This window comes from Pinus tabuliformis, chromosome 2_2 (genome assembly GCF_031772625.1).
Source record: "Pinus tabuliformis cultivar Carrire ecotype Pingquan chromosome 2_2, CPIR1, whole genome shotgun sequence".
NCBI classification, from domain to species: domain Eukaryota; kingdom Viridiplantae; phylum Streptophyta; class Pinopsida; order Pinales; family Pinaceae; genus Pinus; species Pinus tabuliformis.
This window is the reverse complement of record NC_142300.1, coordinates 59,407,336-59,426,236: the sequence shown is the minus strand read 5'-3', so window position 1 is coordinate 59,426,236 and position 18,901 is coordinate 59,407,336. Positions and strand designations below refer to the sequence as shown.

Below are 18,901 nucleotides of genomic sequence, written 5' to 3'. Positions count from 1 at the left end.
CACAAGCCTCCCTTCAAATGTAGCAGCAAATTTACCTCCCTAGGGTGGCACTCGAAGTCCACCGAAAAAAGGGTGAATTCTCCCATTGGAGAACTTTGTTCTAAGCAACACTTGTGACCAAGCTAAACAACTTGAGCAACAAAGGAAATAGATGGGTGAAAAAAAGACCCCAATAGCTTCTATGCTCCTATTTATAATTTTTCCTTGCCTTCTCATCTGGGTCCCTCCATCCAATATTTCGACCTCCATCCCTTAACAATTCAATTTTCTCTCCAGGTGGTGTGTATTTCATGTAGGTGTGGCCCCCACATTCCACTAGCAAATTAATTTTCTATCCCTCGTAAGTCCCATATGCCAAAAATGTCTCCAATGCTCAATTTACAAAATTGTGCTATGCTTAGCACCTCCTCAATAAAATTCATTAACTCTCTCAGATGAAAAATCAAAATTGGGGACATTACAGTCCTCCCCACCAAAAATTGCTTGTCCTCAAGCAATGCCTGAACAAGCGCCCTCTCTAACTGAGGATCCCCATTGTCACTGCAAACTTCACCAGGGTCCCAAATATGCCATTGGATCATCCCTGATCGTTGTACTATCCTATAGTGAAGGAGTCCCTCAATACTAGGATCCCAAGCCAACTTGATCAACGTGAAGCACCCCTCGCTCCACTCACCATCCTGCCAGATATGAGCATTAGAATCCCTCTATCTACCACCAAAAAGTAGAGCATCGTGATGATGTGAAACTTTGTCTAAATCCTCATGAAGCTGCCCTACTGAATACTCCACCTCATGCACTCTCATTGTGGGCCCCTGAAGATACAACTCAATCCATATGCGAATGAAGTCTCTAATGCATGAGCTCCTCCTAAAATCCTCCTATTGGCCAACCTGCCATGTTGATGAAGTCTCCCACGTCATCAGCGAATCACTAAAACTCGATGGAAATTTGGATCCTATAGAAACCAGCTCACCCCTATGGGTAGCTGAACAGCTAAGTACCGTGACGCTAGGGCCCCATGCCATCACAGCAAGAAACTATCACGTTGACCCCGCGACACTCTGGTCATCACTAACTGTCTAGCATGCTTGTACCAGAGCCTCCTCTCGCATAACTCTCGGCCACAATCTATGTGATGATCGAGGTTAGGCCCAACCTACCAAAGCGCCTCAATAGTGCCAGCGCCTATCACTCCATGGTTGGCCCCAATCCTGAGCAACAATCTACCTCGCCCTATGGTGAGGGCTTTATTGACTCCCCATGTGTTCGCCTATGAATGAATTAGTTTGCATGTTATATTGACCAGGCTCACTGAGGAGTGGAGCATCCCACCAATCCACTAGATCCCTAGATCCCATAACCATACTGGAGGTCCACAACCCCCAATCCTCTCTGCCTGTCGTTGTGATATGCTGCTAGCTGTTGGGACCCCTTTGTGCCTCATCTCTGACTCCTGTAAGTAACCAATATGTAGGCACCGAGCATCAAGGACTCGTGTCACGAATAACCAACTGCTCTGCGTCTGCCAAATCACATAGCAAGATCTGTTGTCCCAACTCTTGATGATGTGCTCAGGTATCGCTGGAAGCCTAGGCATCATCCTGCCAACAAGGACTACCATCCCTCGCACCTCATGCTCACCTAATGCCTCGAGTTGCCCAGCTGAAAAAGCACCATGCAACTCCCTCTCGATCACCTCCCCAAGTGTGAGCCTAGGGGTTGAACATAGGCTACCTCAACAATCAACCACGCCAACGCTAAGTCCGTATCCATCAACTCGTGCACCTACCAAATATCTCAACTAGAGAGTCTCCTCCGAGCCCATGACACGCGGTGTCTCCTCCAATTGCCTAGGGTGAGTCTCCCATGCCCAGATGCATGAATGGAAAGTGTCAAGGGGAATGGAAAGTGTCAAGGGGAAAAAACTAAACACTCTATTGTCCTTTGAGATAACCTAAGGTCAATTGGTTATCCCAAAGCATCTATAATGTTTAGTTGATTTTAATGATTGGATGACCAGTGAACTGTTTATAAACGGGTGCGTTAAACTTAGAAAGATTCTTAATACAATAAAAGGTTGTTCTTTGCATGCACATGGTTATTTTGATTTTAGCGGGATGGATAAGAAGAATGTGTAGAGGTATAATTAATTTAATATTTAAACTGAGTATTTAATCATTTATAAGCAGAAATCAAGAAAACAGTGTTTCCTTGATCAACAGAATATAATTAAACTATTACAGAAATCTAGTGTAATTTACGTTCAAAGAGGAATTTACAATAACAGATAGTTCTACAAATTAATCTCTTATTTAAATTACAACTTCACGGAGGATTCAAAATGAAACTAATATTCAATTAAATTTTAAATCGGATAACTGTAAAAGAATTAATTTATATGAAGAAGACATAATGAAAAACTAAGATGAAAACAACTCACTGAGAGATAGACCATATGAGGCAAATTCAAAATCTTTTATTATCTCAAAATGCTTCAACTTAGTACAAATCTGCCTGATAACTGGTTCAAGGGTTCAACCCTGAATACTTCGACAGAATGAAGTATTTAAGCAAAATTACAAAAATATTACAATTAATGCCTGAGTGACACGGCATTCTATTATTAACTTAGAATTAACAGAAAAGAAGTAATTCGATCAAAAAGAATGAATGTGAACATCTGGCCCTGCTTTGAAGGAGAACAGTTGTTGAGTGGCCACTATTCGAGTGCTACACTGGTGAAGCTGACCTGTCCTTTAGTCCTGAAATTCACACAACTTATCCCACCATTCTTCATCTGGAATAGCAATCTTGGTTACCTTGCAGTAGATTTCATCTACCTTAGTATACTGAGCAAAAGTGGGTTTTACTGCAAAAATATGTTTTATCTCATGTTGAATAAAACTTATGTTGTTGATAGCTTCGTAAAAAGATTTGCTTGTCATAGAACCTTTGATGTTGGAAGACTTAGCTGTATCCTTGGCAATGTCCTGAAGCTTCTTCATGTAGTCTTCCCTGGTCATTAATTTGTCATTGATTACAAACAGTGAAGGCAGACCTTTCTTGTTCAATGCATCAATCCTAGTGAAAAACTTGTTAACTGCTACCTCTAGAGTGTGACACTTCTCTGTCAGCTGTACAACTAAGTTCTTCTTTGTTAGAAATTTATTTACCTCCAAAATAGTTTTTGTTCTGTCATCCACTCCTAGATCATCCAGCTCATATCTATTTTTGGAATTGAGGAACTTTATGATGTTGTTGGCTGTAGTAGGCATTTCTCCCAATTGAGCATTGATAGTGGCAATGGTCTGCTTAGCTTTCTCCATGAGTTCCTTCTGTTCAAAAATAATATGGATACATGGCCAAATTTCATCTATTTCTTCAATGATATTATTCCAAATGATTTCTTTAACATGACCTAGTGTGTAGCCAATAGAAGATTCAGTTGCTGACTTCTTCCATGCCTCTATCTGATTTTGAGCTCTTTGAAGCTCTGAAAGTCTCAGTTTTCTTTTGATGATCCTGTAGAAGTTTCACTTGATCCTGCAAGTTTTTAATTTCTTCAGTCTGGAGAGACATGTTTTGTGCTACATGGGCCAACTGATCTGCAGCATCCCCTGTACTTGTTGAAGAAGATATGGCTGTAGGAATGGCTATAATAGGGAGTGCTTGCAAAGGGACAACAGCCATTTTGGGAGCTTTCTCCTTCTCTTTAATCAATTTTTCCATCTTTGTCTCCATTTGCTTTAGTTGTGCACTCTGCTCCATGATGAGCTTCATCATATCTTCCTTTTGTGTCTCTGTCTCTTCAATATCATTGGCTAGAGGATCTTTTGTAGATGGCAACTTTAACTGCTTCCTTAATGTTGCTATGTCTAAATTCTTTTTCTTTATAAGCTCTTCTGCAACATCGATGTTTGAAGGGTCATAACCCACTTTGATCACCAAGTCCTCCAGATTTTTAATCTTGGTGTCTTTGGCAAGCGCAAAGACCTTCTCCATCTTCAATTGTGATTGGACATTTGCTAATGTAACCTGCAGTTTAGACAAACTCATAGCAGTGTTAGTGACAGTTGAAAATATCATTTCCCCAGTCTGCTTATGCATCTCCATTTGGTCAATGGGATGTATATCTTTTACATCAAATTCAAAAGTTGTCTTCTTGTAGTCTGATGCTGCCTTGGGTTGGGGAACCTGTGCCTGGAGGAATGCCATTTGCATTTTCCCTTTCTCTGAATCAAAGGCTGACAGAAACCTACTTTGAGCACCAAAAGTCTACTTCCAGAACTGGTTGTAGGTATTAATCTTCAAGGCCTCATTCCTGACTTTTATCTCCTTAAAAATGTCTATTATACTTTTCTTTGCCTCCCCTGAAGTAGATGTGTTGGTCTGCATAATTTGTTGTTGTTCTTGTGAAGTTGTAGAGGTAGTGGGAGACTGTATGGTTTGATCACCCACTAATGAGGAAATAAGTGGCTCATTGGTGGTGATAATGGTCTCCTGCTCTAAGTCCTTGCTGAGGCTTAGTTTGGAACTAAGCTTGGCCTTCTTTCTGTACATGATCTTGAATCCTTCACTGAAAATATCAGTCCCTGAAGGGGACTCTTCTTCTCTACTTCTCTTAGTTGTTTTCTCCTTCATGGTAGGAGTCTGTACTGTAGAGGATGATACTAGTTGTTCTTCTGCGTCTTGTAGGGTATTCTCAACCCATTCTAACTGATTTTTGTACTTCTCTATCTTTAGCCTAGATGTGTGAAAATAAGGAGTAGATTTGGTTTCTACTCTTAATTTAGAAATGATCCCTAATGGATCATATGACTAGGTAAAGCTTAGGCTGAACTGCATTTCCTTTAGCAGCTTGTCTGCTTCTTCCCCTGCTACTCTTGTGTTGCAAATGAAAGGCCCAATCTGTGTTTTAATTTTAAACTGGGACTTCTTCTTGGCAGCAACAAAGTGGATTTCATCCATATTTAACATTTGCCTTATGTACTCCAGGGCAAAAATCCTCATTGGGAGGAATTTAGGCAGCTTGTAAGGTGCAAGCTCACATCCAAATATTCTCAATTCAATATAGTTTTGGTAGAGGTACCAATCCCCTGTCTGAACTTGGTCTGACAGCTGCAACACCTTTCTAATTTCCTCACTGATCCTTGGTTCTATCCTGCTGCTCAGAAGACTGATTGCTAGATGAACAAACATTTATGTAAATTGTTTATATGTATATTCCTTCTGTTCCTTCATCACCAGAGTAGTCCAAAAGATGACTAATTGTTGGTTTCCTTTTTCATCTAGCTTTTGCAAAGCAAGGTTGATGTTGTCTCCCTGAAAGTATAAGAACATATAAACTAGTACAGAAGAATACTTGAATACCTCCTTAGTTGGGAATTTGATAAGCTGCTGATGAATTGACTCTGCAAGAAATTGGCTAAAGTTAAACACAATGGAGGGTTTAGAATCAGCAGAGAAAATGGACAGAAATCCTATGATGGCCTCATCTACCCATTGATCAGAGTAGTAGCCAAGGAGGTAGGAGACAACTGTGATAATCTGCTTGGCTCTCTTAGGGAAAATAGAGGAGGGATAGGGAGGATTTTTCTTTGGCAATGGGGCATCTTGTGTCAAGAATAGCTCAAGAGTTTGGGCCCTCTTGGCAAAGTCTAATTTCTGGTATAACTCAACAAGTGCTTCATAGGAAAAGGGGGTGGCATTCTCTACTATGGGGGCTTGCATCATTTGATCTATGGCCTGAGGAGTGATGGTAAACAAAATTTCTCCAGTGGGGGTAATGATGGCCCTTTGGCTTGGTAAATAAGATGCATGGAACTTCCTAACAAACTCTGGGTGCTATGGGTACGAGGAAAAATATAGTGGGGTAAATTGGACTCCCACAGCTGAATGTCATTAGATTTGTCAATGTATTTGTCCTCAAGTCAGCAATACATCTCAAAGAGGTCCAATTCACAGAGAGTTTCATGGATTTTAAAGTCTCTGTCAGCCAAAGGTATGTGATGAAAATCTATGGGAGGATAGATCAGAGGATTAACAAGTTCCTCTGGTCCTTTGTCCTTTGGAGGCATCTTTGGATAAGGCTAAGGACCGTAGTGAAAATTGGATTGGAGGCTTGAATACACAGAGAGGAGTCAGTTTCTGGGGGTAGAAAAGAGGCAATAAGATGAAAAGAATGAACCGAGAGTGTCGCTGGCGGGTAGAAACAGTTGAAGTTTTAGGCCACCAACCTATAACAAATCAATAACAGTGATTATGCATGAATTCAGTAACCTATTCACAAGCGAAAGGGAGGTTTATATAATCAATCTAGTTTTCCGTTGGAGGTGGTGCAGGTCCGTTGGATTAACGGCTAAACAATTAATTGCTTAACGGGTTAATTCTAGAGAGAGCGGATGCAATTGGTGGAGCTAACGAACGAATGCCATGGAAAAAGGTAAATGGTGGGAGTGCAACGGGTAGGAGAGCAGTATCAAGAGTGAGGAAAACAACTATTTTTTGGGGGGGCACGGTTAATGGTTTCACCCGAGGGGGGTCCAAAAAGCTCTGGCGTTGACACATAGGGGAGGGCACGGTTTCGTATACCACCCATTTCAAAGCCTACCCCCCTCCCAACAGTAAAGTTCAGATGGTTACAGGGGGCCGAAATGTCATGTGGGCTGTCAGATCTTGGGAGATGGGCGGAGATGGAGTGAAAGGTGGCAGAGAGTTAACTGTGAGGTGACGGGTTGTTTGGTGCGGTCGGGAAAATGATGTAATGAATGATAGGGATATTTGCAATGTATGAAAGGGGTATAAAAACTTTAGGTATAAGTGAGTGGAGGATAATACGAGGGGAGGAATGATTTGGGGGTTTTAAGACTTAGGAATAGGGGGTTAATACCAAAATTAATTGATATATAAAACCTTAGAGCAAAACCTTTACTCCTTGCCTTTTTGCTTCTGCACATGAAAATCACATTTGATATTTGACTTGTGGCGCATTTTGACTAGCAGCCTATGCATTTATAAAATATGAAATGAAGCCATTCTTTTCTTTTTTCTTCCCTAACATTTTATTTTCCTTTTGCCTTCTTTATTTAGGGTAGCTAACACCTAACATTTTATTGATATGGATGCCTATAAAACATTAAATTGACCTAACATTTTAACTTTTCTTTCTTTTGCATCCATATCCTAACTTAACATTTTAAAATTATTTTTGACTAATATACTAACTTATCAAAACCAAATAATGTTACAACATCGGCTCCAGCTGGGGACTGCTTCCCCCTATGGGATGCAGAGAACAAGCAGATCCAAGTGCCTTCTCCTCGGGCTATGGAGTCTTTGCTGAAACAGATACTCACTTGCAAATTTTTCAAAAATAAAATAAACTCTCCGGATATTTACAGATGATGAATGAATGAAAAATCAATATTGAATGTAATGTTTCAAGCAATGTGGAAAAAGTCTAAGTCGGGATTAATTCGGCAAGGGTCCAAAAGTTGAAAAACTCGTCAAAGTCGGGAGTTTTTTGAAAAAGTCGGCAAAAAGTCAGCAAAATTAAAAAAAACACAAAATTATTCATTTTTTATTTTTATTTTTTTAACATCTAGAGCATAGTTGCAGGAATCGCCCCCCCCCCCCCCCCCCCGGATCCTAAGCCGGAATCGCGTCCCATACGGAAGCGTTCCGGAACCTCCAGGCGAAGCGCGATTCCGGTTTTTCTGAAGTGCGATTCCTAAATTTTGAAACGATTCCTGGAAATTGGGTTGCGTTGCCCCGGATCCGCGCTTCGGAGGGCGCTTCGGGCATCCGGAAGCGCCACGCTTCGGGCCCGGAAGCGCACGCAACCCGAGGCTCAAAATTCCTGTAAATGTACACATTTTATTTGTCTGGAATGGAATCGAAATGAAATGAAGCAAACTTGTTTTGTTCACCTGAAATCTATTTTATTACTGGTTATATATCTTTTCAGGATCGACCTTTTTGTTATTTTTTAAAGACATCATGCCTTCATGGTTGCTTGATATTTGTAACTCCCTGTCTGTCTCTACCAGATCCGAGACCAAAGCTCACAGATTTCAACGACGATAAGGGCAAATATCTGGTCAAAACTTTCATGGCTTTCTCTCAAATTTGAGCTGTAACGTTCATAAACCTAAAAGCCTGTGAAAAAAGCATCGCAAATATTTTATGAATCTAATTTGGGGACTGCGATTTGTCGAGGTTAAATAGGGTGGGCGCGGTTAAATGTACTGCAAACATCGTATTAACATGAAGTGTATCGTCAAAATTATTTTTACTACTATTTTAGAAGTTAGGCGTTTTTCTTTACTTTTTTCTTTATCTTTTTAATTTTAATTTTTTTTATTCTTGTATTTTGATCGATCCATGATCATCAGTGTATAAATTATTGAGAAACATAATAAGTTTATAAATTATTGAGAAACATAATAAAGGTTTGAGAAACTCAACAAGGTTTTTTCTCAACTATTGGACACCTCATTTTATTGAATTATAAATATAATAGAATCTATTAAGAAACTTAATAAAGTTTTGAGAAATTCAAGAAGGTTTTTTCTCAATTCTTGGACGCCTTATTCTATTGAATTATAAATACAATAGGATTTATTAAAAAACTCAAGAAGGTTTTTTCTCCACTTTTAGACACCCCATTCTATTGAATTATAAATACAATATGACCTATTAATATTTAAATAGATTCAATATTTTGAAAAATTTCTATTTCTGAAACTTTAGAATTCTAGTTAAATAATTTTTGTAAATGTTTTAAGTTTAATTTTTTTTTTTTGTGTTTTTAAATTCATAAATAAATTTAACCTTCTAAATAACTTCTACACATTTGAAATTTGCAAATTATAGAACTAAAATTTATAATTCCAACAAATCTTTATTAGATTTAGAGCAAAATTAGCTCTATAACATGTCAAAAAAAAAATCTAAAATTAAAACTACTTGCTAAAAAATAAATAAATTTTGGACATGACAAATGTTGACAGTTGCTCACTTGCTAGATAAATCATAATATGCTCTATGGTTTATGTTTTATAATATGCTTAAATGTTTTATGTTTTATAATATGCTTAAAAATTTGATGTATGTTTGTAATAGCTAAATATAGATGATTGTTGTACATACTAGTAACTACAATGGAATCATGGATGCCATATCTATCTTGATTTATGCAAAAATATGCATGTTTTCATGTCTTCTACAATTAATTTGGTATTTGGGATGTTTGTTTTGAGTATAAATGCAAAAAAATATAAAAATATATATATATAGCAGACGCTTCCGCGGACGCTTCGCTTCCTAGATTTTTGGAAAATGACACTTCCGCGCTCCGCGCTTCCGCTTCGCTCCCGCTTCGTGCAACATTGATCTAGAGTATCCACAACATCAAATAAATGCATTTCCACATAAACATGTAAAGTAAGCTAATATATAATATGTATATGAAGTCTAGTGCTACATCACATATCAAAATAGTGAATCAACTCCTGAATTTTGAGTCCTGTCTGATGAGTCTCAACTCTCAAGAGTCAAAATATCAACAAAAAATATAATAAATCTATATCATGAGTCATCTAAAAGTCATCAAGTAATCAGTCACTGAGATCCTCTTCCCCTTTTAATTTTTGTTTCCGCTAAATGTATTAAGAAATAAGTCATGCATTTATTCAGTAGATTGTAATCTGCTTGGGTAATAAGGTGTTAGGTGGTAGGTCCAATGAAAATAAATAGTGAGTATCACAGTAGATGTGAAATTAATGCTTGGTGACTCCAAGCTGCTTATTTTCTGAGAAAACAGTAGATGTCAGATTACTAACCTAGTCTTGGCATCTATTATTCAAAAACTCTTGGAGGTAAAATCCACTTATGATACATAACCTTTCCCCACATTTACAAGGAGTTCACCACTAAAGAAGATTCTCTTTCAAAACGTGCTCTCATTACAGGAAGGATCTTTTCTATCACAAGGTTTCACAAGTACTTTGTTCCTGTCTGAAAATGGGTTCTTTTTTGAGGCACTGGTTTTGTTTTTTTGGACAGGTTGTTGTTATCTGATCTTCATGGCCTCCTCTTTGTTGTTTCTTCTGGAAGCATTCAACAACTATAACAATGGTTTTGATGGTGTGGGGTTCTTTCTACGTAACACTGTTGTATGCCTGTCCTTTTGGTACTTTTGTAATCTTTTGAAGGGGCAGTGGTTGTTAGAGTCTGGATCACTGAAACCCTGGAGGCTTAGCCAATGTATCCTTTGCTTTCTAACTAGAAATATGAAGTATAAAGATTTGTTTTTCCTTGGAAAACAAAAACATATCTTAACCTCAAAACTAACATATTACAAATGAGACTACTATGCTCGTAAGAAGTATGACAAACAATACAATGCAATAACTTGAAAATGCATGGATGAAAGCTTCAATTTACAGTTTTTTCACCTTTGCAGCCTCTTTATCCGCGGCCTGGGAAGGGAGGCAGACTTTTTGGGTCGACTCCTGATTAAATCGGGAGTATAAGGAAAAAATCGTGATTTTTTCCTTTGTGAAAAAGTCGCCAAAAAGTCGGGGGATTAAATCATTTAGTTCAAAAAATCGTGTTTTTAGGATTAAATCGGGATTTTTGCAGACTTTTTCCACACTGGTTTCAAGTATTTCCCGTTGACTGGCAATGAGGAATACTCTCCTTCCAGATTCTGTAAGATGGATGTATTGTTCCCTTTGACTTCCGCAATGCTAAATGGACCAAACCAAAGGTTGTCAAATTTTGCATGCTTGCCTTTATCTTCTCTCCTTGTATCCCACCTAAGCACTAGGTGACCTTTCTTAAAATTTCTTTCTCTAGCCTTTCTGTCGAACAGTTCTTTCATCTTATTTTGGTATTTCCTTAGCTTGTACTGAATTTCATTCCTGTCTTCATTTAACACAATAATTTGATTAATCCTTCCTGAGAAATCGTCTTTTTCTTCATAGGATTCTTGAAGGAATCTCATGACAGGTAAAGCTAAATGAGTAGGAAAAACTACTTCCTTGCCATAATCTAACTGGAAAGGAGACTTGCCTATTGATGTCTTAGGAGAAACTCTGTTTGTCCAAATTGCATGGATTAGATGGCTGTCCCAACTCTTTTTATGGTCTTCAAGAGTCTTCTTAATGACCTGTTGACCATTGGAGTGGCACCTGAGGATTATATAAAGACTCCATGCCCAAGGATGATCCAGAGGACACTTGTACCATCAGATATTGTCAGTCAACAGAGTTTTTTAACTCTACTTCTATCTTCTCATCATCTTTTTTGTACCCAGATTCCACACCCTACGGGAAATTGTAATAAGTGATACTAGTAATGATGATTTTTAGAGTCAGTAACAGGCCTAGGATGTTGGGACTTGATCAGCAAATGAGTACACCTTGGAGTGTTTTTTTTATCCGGTTAATTATCTCTTCTTTTTCAGAGGCAGATAATTTTCTGGGTTTTTTCACTCATTTTTTACCATAAAGTCGGGGTGACGGTGTGAAGGTTGAGCCCCTAACACATCTTAGTGTCTAGATTCGATGTACATTACCATACTAGATCACACAAAAATATTTCGTGGAATTTGGTTAAATCTAGGTAGTCATTTTTTAATTTTTTAGATTTCCCGCAGGTCAAAAATTGCAAATAAAATTGTATTTAAATTGTAATAAGTGTAGTCTAGAGAAGTTGTATGGGGTATGAGTAATCAAAATTACACCTGTCACCCTCAACTTTCTACTATGACACACTTTGAGGGGTTAATAATGAAATGTTGACCACTGGAGTGCCACCTGAGGATTATATGAAGACTCCATGCCCAAGGATGATCTAGTGGACACTTGTACCATCAGATATCATCAGTCAACAGAGTTTTTTAACTCTACTTCTATCTTCTCACCATCTTTCTTGTACCTAGATTCCACACCCTACGGGGAATTGTAATATGTGATACTAGTAATGATGAGTTTTTGAGTCTGTAACAGACCTAGGATGTTGGGACTCGATCAACAAATGACTACACCTTGGAGTGTTTTTTTATCCAGTTAATTATCCCTTCTTTTTCAGAGGCAGATAATTTTCTAGGTTTTTTCACTCATTTTTTACCCCAAAGCTAGGGTGACGGTTTGAAGGTTGAGCCCCTAACACATCTTAGTGTCTAGAGTCGATGTATATTACCATATTAGATCACACAAAAAATTTCGTGGAATTTGGTTAAGTCTAAGTAGTCATTTTTTAATTTTTTAGATTTCCCGCAAGTCAAAAATTGCAAATAAAATTGTATTTAAATTGTAATAAGTGTATTCTAGAGAAGTTGTATGGGGTATGAGTAATCAAAATTACACCTCACCCTCGTAAATTGTTTCATGAACACTTGAATACACGCTTCAATTTTATGCTACATTGTTATCTTGAATATTGGAGAAATTTATTGTCTTTGTCTATTTGAAACAAATTTTACTTTCAAGCAAATTACTTGTATCATTTTAATTCATTGATGAAACACATGCAACACTTGTACACTAATTTTATTCCTCCAATTGAAGTTATAATTGCAACTTATGTTGAACACTATTCCACTTTCAAGCATTGCAAATCAATCTCTTTGAAGCATTTGCATGTATCATTATTTTAATTTGGGGAATTAACACAATTTGCATTTCATCTAGGCATTTTAATGTAGGAAGGCTCCAAGCCTCATTAAAATTTTACCTCCAACATAAGTTAGTTGAAGTAGACATCTTAGGAATCCTCTACTCCTCTATTGACTCCTCACTATGAGATCCATATCATTGGGCAAGAGTGAGGTCTGAAGATTGAAGAGTTAAATTGTAATCTTGTTGTAGAGCTAATTAATAAAATTAACCAAGATCACTTTCCATTACGTTTACTTTACTTGTCTCTTGATGGTTTGAGTTTTCATATGCAAAGTCTATTCCAAAAGCAAGCATTGTAATCATTTCATACAGTGTTGAAAATATCGGTATCGGCAAAATATCGGCGAGGGTCCAGAAAATATCTTATTGGAAATATCGGCAAAAATATCAGCATATATCGGCAAGCATAAAAAAATGCATAATATATTCATTTTTTTCAGATTTTTAAACATATAAAGCAATAACAACATGAAATAAACACATTGGCACATAAATATGAAGAAAGCACTGATATATATGATGTCAAATAGAAATGATACATCAAAGACGATACCAAATCCTGTTGATCCCGGATAATTGTCCATTCAAGGACTCAAATGTGGAGAACCAATACAAAATAACATCACATATATAAAAGTATCTCATCATCATGAGTTATATGTAGCATAACAAATAAAACTAGCAGCTATCTATCTGAAATCACTGCCCTCTCCCCCTTTTATGGGAAAACATGGTGGGTTGTTTGCCAAGCCTACCCCTAGTAGTAGAAGGCCCTGACCCTGCCTCTGCACCTAATGTCAAATAATGAGTGCTAGGTATGGGGCTATGTTCTCCTATATCTATAGCAGATGGTGTTGATGCTAATGCTCCCACAGTGTCCTCCTCCTCCTCCTCTTGCTCTTCCTCCAAGTGCTGCTACTCCTCTGAGTCCTCCTCCTCTTGCTACCCCTGTTCTAATGGATCATTTGCCACTGGCTCTAACCATGAAGGTGACTCCTCCAAGATGGGCTCCTCAGACTCCACCCTCCACTGAGACAATATGTCAATATTGTCTAAGGAAATGGCATCTGGATCCATTGGTGATTCTATTTGCCTCACTCAAAGTCGGATGTTGTAATGCACATATACTAAATCATTGAGACGTGTGAACTCCAACCTGTAAGAGTGTCAAAAAAACTAATGAGTCTTGACTCTTGACTCTTGACACTTGAAGGTCATAAATTAAAAATTAAAAATTACAATAAGTGTAATTGCTCAACTGAAGGCTGGAGCTCAAAGTTATACCTGTTGCGCTTTTTTGCATGTATTTTCTCAAATACACTCCAATTGCGCTCACACCCTGAAGAGCTACATGTTTGACTCAAGATTCATATGGCCAATTTCTGCAAATTTGGTGCCCTTGCACCATAACTTCGCCACCAAATATCTACAACAAAATAATGAAATAAAAAATTCAAAAACTTAAAACATAATTAAACTTTTAAATAAAAGTTACATAATTGAATTTAAAAAAAATAGAATTATAAGTAAGGAAATTCTAAATTGAAAATTCTAATTTCTAATGAGTGATGACTTGTCACTTACATGGCATGAAGAGGGTCCTTTCCCTAATAGCATCATCAAAGCCAAATAGGCCAACACAATCCCGATAATACTGTATCTCGCGATTGATTTTTCTACAAAGCTCAGGATCAGGTACCATCCTATGAATACAGGAATGGAGCCCTTCCATCACCTCGCCATCAAAATCAAAGTCGCATTTGTATGAAAATGCGGGGTTGACGAAAAGTATTGCTGCATGAATGGGTCAATGAAGCATCCCTGTTCACCAACTATCAATCACATCCCATACCATCATCTACCTATCAAGGCCAACAAAACCCTTGTCTGCATAGTAAGAACGAATGGCCTCCTTGGCCCTATCCATGCCCTCATACAAATAAGCCATTGCAGGCTTCTCCCCATCTACCAATCTGAGAACCTTTACTATAGGTTCACTAACTGAGCATGCTTCTTCTACTCCACGCCAAAACGTCTCAGAGTACACCATTTTTGCAATGGATTTCCCGTCCTGTCTCCTGCTGTATCTACAATTACGCCAATCATCAGACACAAACATTTGCTTCAACTCGAATTGACATCGAAGCAAAGACCGAAGAGAAATAAAGTTTGTGGCAAAACATGTGATCGCAAGAGGCCGCAACTCCTTGTTTCTAGTGAACCTCCTCATGAGGCTAAGAACAAAAGCATGGTTATAAATAAACTTGGGGACGCTCCTAGCCATATCAACCGCCTCCTTGATGAAGGAGAGTTTCCCCATATCCTCAAGCAACAAATCGAGACAATGTGCTGCACACGAAGTCCAGAACAATGAGGAATGCCTCTCCATAAGCATCTTGCCGGCAGACACATAATTAGCTGCATTGTCTGTTATGACTTGCACCACATTCTGCACACCAATCTCCCGAAAGAACCTATCTGACAACTCACATATTGTTGCTCCATCTTTGATATGTTCTGATGCATCCAACGATTTAATAAACATGGTACCTTTAGGACAATGTACCAAGAAATTTAGAAGGGTCCTACCCTTCCTATCTGTCCAACCATCAGACATCACTGTGCATCCAGTAAGTTAGTAACTTCCCATGTCTTTTTCAACTCCACCAATCTAGAGTTGATGTCCTGCTTTTCTGCTTGAAGAATTGGCCCCTGCAACTCCTCTTATGTGGCACTTTTGTACCCTGGGCCCACAACAGCAATAGCATCACACATTCACTGCCAAAATGGATTGGTTTTAGTGATGCTGAGAGGTAAGTCGCTCCAGAAAATACACCTCCCCATGACTCTATCTGCTTCTTGCTTCTCCTTTTTTTTAACAAGCGATTTTATGCCAGGTTGTGCTCCATGACCTGTTCGTTGAACAAAAAATGATGACCTCGCACTAGCAGTAGCAGGTGATGATGTGCCAGCTGTGGAGCCCCTCCCACTACCTTCAACATCAAAATCAGGAGAAGATATCCCGAAAGATCTACCTACACGTTTAGCTTTGTTTCTTTCTACCTCTTCCTTCTTTTTGTCATTTTCATCAATTGCCTCAACAGCTTTTTGTATAAGCTCCAGGCTAGAAACTGTACAAATCCCAACATCATGTCCACTGAGTCTAGCCAGATGGTATTTCAGTCATGTAACCCCACCTGTCATCCTAGTCCCACACAATTTGCATGTAAGATATGCACGATTTGTCCCACCATCAAGGTTCCCATACTCCCAAAATGGGTCCAAGGCTTTTGGCATATTTGTATTTTGTAGTGGGCTAACTCAAACCTAGGGCGCCAAAAAAAAAAAATTGGAATTAATAACTTAATAAGTAATAACCACATCATTTTACAAAACAATTTTTTTGCTACATTATTTGCAATTTTGCAATGTGAATTCAATGAAAAACCATAAATGACAATAAGAGGGTGTATTTGAAATTTTAAAAAAAAAATGGAGTTTGCTCTCGAATATCAGAGAAATCTGTAAGGGAAACACCAAGTAGATAAGCATGGCTACATGAGTAAACAACAATATGCGCACATATCTCTGTAATATCATAAGTTCATAACATACTGTAACTCTGTTCAGCAAATTGAAATGATAAAATTCAAAATTTTCTTGCCGATTAAAATCAAATCAAAAATATTTACATATAACAGTGGTGTGACCTTCGTTGTCCCACAAGGAAACATTTTTCTAGCCCTACCAATACACAGAAAGTAGTAGAGTAAAATCTGTTAAATTATTGCTTATTCCCTATTAGTCCAGTTTCGACAATGGCTACATGCTTCAGGAAATTTGTCAATAAGAGGACGAATACGTTTCACTTCGAAGGCATTACACAACATCCAATATTGAGCACATCATTTCATACATAGAAATAGGCAAACCTACCTCATCTTGACTAGTGTTAATCCCTATAATAAGCAGCAGGCCAAGACAATAGATAAACAACTATTGCATAGAGAACTTGTCTACAGGATAATTTCTAATTTTCTATATAGGTGCTCTCTCAATGTTCACAATAAGAAACTAATTTCTAAGATGAAGAAATTTTATATAAATGAACCCCTAATATATAATAAATAGCCTCTGCAGCTATGAACTCAAAAAAAATGGAGTGTGCTCTCCAAATATGGAGAAAAGTTAAAAACTTAAAACCCTTGCATTTGCTCATGGACATGAAAATCTTTTCAAATGGAAAAAATCCAAGCAAAATGATTGTAGGCAAATAGGCAAGCAAGAACAATCCTAAAACTAACAAAAAATTCATTAACATAGGGGTTTATTTGAACATACCTGTTAATGGAAGAAATGAAATTGTCTCACTGTTCTTGAAGCTTAGATCAACAAAATCTTCGTTGTTGGTGGCGATAATAGCTATGCAACGCTCAAACCCTCCTTGGCAACAAGCACATAGCTCTCCCCTTCCTTCCCCAGCAATCAGAAATGAAAATGATTGATAAAAAACCAAAATCGGAATTTTATAACCTGCGCGGATTTTTTTTGTCTCCCGGTGATATTTTGGATCGTCGCGAGATATTTTGCCGAAATATCGGCGATATTTCGGCTCACCGAAAATATCGCAATATTTACAAATATCACCAATATTTCGGCGATATTTTCAACACTAATTTCAAACAAGTGTTTTCTTTTCATGTTTCGAGTCTAATTGCATATTGATGTCTTGGTTTGGCACTTCCTTTCTTTTACATTTCCAAGTTAATTACTAATTTTTTGGTTTTGGCAAGATATTTTTCACATGTTTTGATTTATAAAGTTGATTATCTCAAAAGCGTTTTGTATCTTACATATCTTGTGCTAACAATTCTTATTTACATTTCAAGGTTACTTTGTTTTCTCTTTTAAGGGCATTGCATTTTACTTTGAGCAAATATATCTTTAAATTGTTGAGCAAAATCCTTATAAGGCACTGATTTTATGGTTTTTTAAATCATATTAATGATTGGCATTGTTATTTCAAGTTGTCCACTTCATATTTGCTCATAAATCCTTAAGAGTAATCCATTTTCACTATAACACTCTCCTAGAAAGTCACATCTTTTAACTTAACTTTTCATTAGGGACCACCCCCCTTAGCTAACCTAGGAGATAGCTCAAACGGAGAGAGTCGGGATTAGTGTGACAGCCCCTTCTCTGAGTTCCTTGCCACCAACCACACCATGTGGGGTTGAGGGCTTTTCTCACTGACTAGTAGGTAGGTGTAGGCGGCAAGGTCAACATGACCTTAACTAAACTCTTGTTGGAAGACTCTTCTAGGCCATTACCCTGTGGATAGTATGGTGTAGAATGGTGTAATAGGATTGAATATTTTTGACATAATTCAATCATTTTAACACTACTGAAAGTTGTTGCATTATTTGTAACAATCTGTTGAGGACATCCAAATCTTGATAGGATGTTTTCTTCAAGAAATTTAATGACAACAGTATCAGTTGCATTTTTAACAGGTATAGCTTCTACCCACTTGGTAAAATAGTCTGTAGCAGTTAAAATCCATCTGTGTTGATTACTTGATTGTGGATGAATTTCCCCTATAAAGTCCAACCCCCATTGTAGAAAAGGAGCATGAAACAACACTGGAACCAAAGGAAGTGCTGACAGTTTCTGTTTTCCTACAAATAATTGGCATGGTTTGCAACTTCTTACTCTTGCTCCAACTTCTTTAAAAAGTGTGGGCCAATAGAAACCTACTTTTAAAATTTTGTAGGTTGTTGCTCTCCAGGCATAGTGTCCACCACAAAACCCTGCATGGAACTGATCTATAATCCCCTTTGTTTCATTTTCAGTTAAACAAAGAAGAAGGATATTAAGCGGGTCTTTCCAGTATAGATTGGCACTGGGCTTTTTTGCCCCAGCTGCCCCAAAACGTGCCCTTTGCTGCCCACACAATGGGTATTTTCGGGTTTTCCCCTTTTATCGAGTTCTATATAGCCTACGGGGATCGATAGGCTACTTCATCCCTTGGGCCAATTAATCCCTCAAGACATTATAGTTTGGAGTAGAATTTTTGCATGCATACAGAAAATTGCAAGAAAATCACAAAAGCAATATAAACCACCAAAAATCCAAAACAACCAGGCACACAAGAAAATTATACAAATTCAAGTCGACAATTGGCCAAGAGCATTACAACGTAAGACCAAGTG

General features: G+C 37.9%; 1 protein-coding gene across 3 annotated transcripts in view; it reads right to left on the bottom strand.

The window, feature by feature from the left end:
• The window catches only part of PFC1 (Ribosomal RNA adenine dimethylase family protein), a 403,194-nt gene that overhangs the window by 153,761 nt on the left and 230,532 nt on the right, over window positions 1–18,901 (bottom strand). The window lies entirely within an intron of this gene.